Source organism: Haliotis rufescens, unplaced genomic scaffold, assembly GCF_023055435.1.
Source record: "Haliotis rufescens isolate VD_foot unplaced genomic scaffold, xgHalRufe1.0.p SCAF_19, whole genome shotgun sequence".
Classification (NCBI taxonomy): Eukaryota; Metazoa; Mollusca; class Gastropoda; order Lepetellida; family Haliotidae; genus Haliotis; species Haliotis rufescens.
Window position 1 is genome coordinate 23945985 of NW_025963879.1, and position 5182 is coordinate 23951166.

The following is a 5182-nucleotide window of genomic DNA, read 5'->3' on the forward strand; positions in this document are numbered from 1 at the left end:
CGTGTTTTTGAAAATAGTTACATACAACTGTATAGGCTATAAGCACAAAAACACGAGAACGCGAGATCGCGACACTTGTCCAATGTCGCAATCTCGCGTTCTCGTGTTTTTGAAAATAGTTACATACAACTGTATAGGCTATAAGCACAAAAACACGAGAACGCGAGATCGCGACACTTGACCAATGTCGCAATCTCGCGTTCTCGCGTTCTCGCGTTTTTGTGCTAATTGCCTATACAGTTATATGTAACTATTTTCAAAAACACGAGAACGCGAGAACGCGAGATTGCGACATTGGACAAGTGTCGCGATCTCGCGTTCTCGTGTTTTTGTGCTGATTTCCTATACAGTCATCGTGGGGCTCAGTCGTCTGAGTTGTCGCAATTCGTTGTGTAGAGTTGCGTTCCTTGGATGTGCCAGAAACCTACAATGGAAGGTTTCCTCTCATTTTAAAGGGACATTGATCTACAGAAATGCCCCGAGACTGGTTGTTGCCTTAGTTATTGTCCCCCCTCCCCGCCCCCACCCAACCTCCCCCGTGAGTATCCGGATGATATGGCAGATATCAAGACTAGTTCGCGACCTGTGCTGCGCCATTCGTAAGCGCATGTATCGCTTTTATTGATAGTATTTCATTGTGGGTATATTGTTTAGCCAAAATGTATAAAGTTTCACGAAGGCAATTTTTGCAACGCCTAAATATTCAGTTATTTTACAAATTGACTGAAAATCGGTCAATTTCATCACCCAGTGACTGAAAATGATAGGATTAAAAGAAAACAAAATTCAAAGTACGTTTCTATAGTTTTGGCTTCTAATACTAGCGGGGCGGTCGGGTAGCCTAGTGGTTATTGCTGAAATAGTGCTAAAAGGGGGGGTAAAAACAAACACACTCACTCACTCTAATACTAGGATAAATAGTCTATTTTTAAGCCCTTTTGAACCTCTTAAAAATTGTTAGTCAATCTGGACTTGGATTCAGTCAATTTCTATATTACTGAAATATTTAGACATTTTATAAATTGCCTGAGTGAATCACTTTTTACACATTGAGTGTAATATACATGTATACACGCCTACAGGTACAAGAGAAACAAAACTGATTCTATCCAATGCAACAGCAAATGAATGAAAACAAAATGCAAATATCATAATTACGATCCACCGCAGTTTTATGTATACATTTGGGCAGCTTCCTTGTTCGAGGAATGTATCCGTGAATATTCACATACAGGAACAATATCCCATACGTCTGCTGCTGTACAAATAAACTTATTCGACGTCACATGGCTCTGTTACATTCAAATGTTAAAATATATACATAGAGCGTTTCTGGATATTATAACCCGTGTTCGTTTTGCAACTGATCACTAAGTTTCTTTCAGATGTTTTTACAAAGGTGGCAAGTCTCATCGGTCAGCTAAGATAGCACGTGTGACAATTATGTTCATGATGTCCATGGTGCTTTAAAAATATCCATGGAGTTAGAAAGCAATGAACAATCAATAAACGTATTATCGGCTAATCCTTTGAACCAAGTATGTTGTTTTTACATCGGCACTTCACGCCATGATATGAGTGTATTCTGTATGCTTTAGTAAACCTACACATGTAAACACTTACAAATCCACTGTGCAAGATAACAGTGATTAATCAATGAACGTATTTTCTGTGGAACTTTTGATGGCGAGGAATGATCCGTGTACAAAAAGGTAAATGAACTGATCACTCCTCTTGCTTGGCTGCCACGTGAATATTACATAACATACATTTCACCTCACTTCAAACCTGGATTCAGATGAAATAATTGCCCCAGACACAAGACATGCCAAATGGGAACCGTTGTCAGGTAATCTGAGTAGTGCTACTACTACCTATACCTGTAATAGGTTCATTAACTGAGCTTCTAGTGAATGGCAACAAAGACACTGGTGTAGGGTTATGCCCCAAAACGTGGATGACAACAAGAGATAGCAATCGTATTATCCGCGCAATCCAAAATCCGAAAATGCTTTCACTGCTCGGATACTATAAAAATAAACTGACGGCCAAAAGAAACGTTACCAACGATATTTCTAGGATAAAATATTACCAAAACAAATTGAAGCAGCAATAACAATTGTATTGTAGAAATATATAATTCAGAACAGTAAAATGCGAATTTACTAATTCAACAACAAAGTCCTTGACCTCCAACAGGGACATTTCTTGACAAGGGGTCATTCGTCCAGTATTCGATCAACAACATTGGTTACAACTTTAATGTGACGACGGCCCAGACCGTTCAATACGGGACATGACCTTAATGAGCGGCAATGCATCTTCGAATGCGGCGTCGCACTGAGTAGACAAGCGTCCTCACATCGACTGCAGGTTAACGATTCCATTCCTCACGGAGGGCAACGATCAACGCTTGTCTCGTGAAGGGAGGATGTTGACGTTTCCGAAGACGACGCCCCAGCTGGTCCCAGAGATGTTCTGTGGGTGACAGATCTGGTGTTCGAGCTGGCCACGGCAGGACAGTCACGTTGTTGGCGTTGAGGAAGTCTCTAGTAATACGGGCTTTATGGGGTGTGGCGTTATCTTGTTGGAACACCGTCCGTTGTTGACGCTGGGTGAAAGGAAGAACCACTGGCCGTAAGATATTGTCAATGTAGCGTTGTGCTGTCAGATTGCCTTCGATGATGACAAGTTCCGTCTTCTCGTCTCCGCAAATGTCGCCCCAGACCATCACACTTCCGGCCCCTAAAGGTTCCACCTCCTGGACACAACAAGGAGCCGTACGTTCACCACGTCGTCGATACACTCGCGTCCGCCCATCAGGTTTGAAGAGTTGGAACCTGCTCTCGTCACTAAACAGCACTCGCCGCCATTCCCTTTGTTGCCATCGCTGAGTTGTCTGCACCACGTCAATCTGGCACGTCGATGTTGACGGGTCAAGGTCATGCCTTTGAAAGGGCGATAAGCCCGGAGACCATAATGTCGTAGTCGTCTGGTCACTGTTTGTCTGCTGGCCGGATGTCCTTAGCTGTTGGCATCTGATGACGTCACAGTAAGAAATCTGTTCCTCAGATGACGTACCCGTAAAAAGCGGTCATCCTGCGGGGTCGTGACCTATGGTCTGCCACTCCGTGGTCTGTCTGCGGTTCTGCCAGTCTGTCGGAGACGTGAGACCAGTCTGGTAATGGTCATCTTGGAGCAGTTCATGTTAATGGCAACCGCTCTCTGTGTCGCTCCCATCTGCAGCATACCTATGGCTCTCTCCTTCTGGACAGCGGTCAGTCTTGGCATGTTCGTTGGTGTTAATCATCGCAACCATTGATAGGGAACAGATCCCTGCGTAATTTATACCCGGAAATTGCACGATAATTTGGGGAAGATTGTTTTAAAAAATTGCTGAAAAACACCAATATTTCCAAAAATCCGCAAAGCACGTGCAAAGAACGACAGAGAACATGAAGGCTGTATTCGTGAAATGTGTTCTTTACTGTTTTTGAACAGGTTGGCATCTTTGTTTCAAAGTGGCAAATCAGTTAATGTTGGTAACGTTTCTTTTGGCCCTCAGTTTATAACCATCTGGGCTATTTCCAAATAACGACATCCGATGAGCTTCCATCGTTCTTTTTGTCCGTTTGTTTAGGCTAGAGAAATTAATTAACATGCGCCCTTTGTCTGAGATTCAGAGAGTACAGGTAACCAATCAGTGTTCTTGAACACGGTAGTCCAGTCTCCTGTCACGCTCAGTTGCGTCAGTGAGCAAATCGGCAGATGGTGAGCCCCAGCTGGCAGTGTTAGACAGCCGAGAAGAAGATTAGTGCCCCTTTAAACCGACAAGCCGGGATAGAACTAAAATATACACACTGTTCAAAGCAGTGTTAAGCCAAACTCACTCACTTATTCAGAGTCATGCTGGTCCCCCAGGCTCGATATTGGGGGTACTTTTCCAGTATAAGCATGCCTGTCATTTGAATGTTAAGGCCGCAATAAAATTAATAGTTAGTTTGATTGATTTTTTAAAAACATGGGAGACAGGAGGCATTTTATTTTTAACGTTTTTAATTTGTTCTTATCGACCTACTTTAGGCATATGTGTACAATTGCTGTCGGCGGATGCGATTCGCATGCATCATGTGTGCTCAGTAGGGCTACGTGTACGGAGTATTTTATCAGGTAAAGAAAGTAGGAACACTCATATTAACGATACTTCTATTTCTAGGAATTTGAGGGCAATAGAATAATGTAAGGCAGGATGTTTTGTTGTCAGGCGGGAGCGGATGAAAATCTATTAATTAAAGTAGCGAATATGATATCGTATAAAAAACAACAACAAAAAAACATCGGACAATATCATTTTATCCGAATGCTACAAATTGGTCTGTGAGAATTTTATTTTAATGAATATTCTAGCCGTGTATAAAATTGCCTCATTGAGAAACTCACTGGCTTGTGATTATTTCTGTAACTGACAGTGTAGCCGCGAATAACTGCTGATGCGGCTTTAAGCAATATTACTCACTCACTCACTGACGGTAATAGTTTTGTTTCCAGCTTTCGGACACATTTATGTTTTCACCATCATTGGACATTCATGTACACAATTTCTTTTGTTAAATTATATTGAGCATGTTTAGGGTTTTATTATAAAGTACATAGGAAACTGTAACAACGGGAGATGACTCAGACTTTGTGTATGTAAATTACATAGCATTTTCAAGCTCAAGTCATAAGTTTGCTAAATACTACTTGGAGAATGAAGAGCATGAAAGAAGCATGACCAAAGGACTACTAACGTGCGCATGCGCTTGACCTTATGATATTACGCATGCGCACGGACAGCGTCTAAAACGCGAGAACACGAGAACGCGAGATCGCGAGAAAATGAAATGTCGCATTCTCGCGTTCTCGCGATTTCGTTATTTTGTGGCCTAATTTGACAAGTCGAGATTGCGAGATTGCGAGATTTTGCATCATGTCCAAATGTCGCATTCTCGCGTTGTCGACTTTTGACAAAAAGTGCTATGTACCAAAAACACGAGAATGCGAGATCGCGAGAACGCGAGATTTTGGCCAAATCTCGCGTTCTCGCGATCTCGCATTCTCGTGTTTTGGGCATATTTACCTCGTTTCCAAAGGTCGAGATCGCGAGAATGCGAGATCGCGAGAATGTCCCTTACAGTATTCC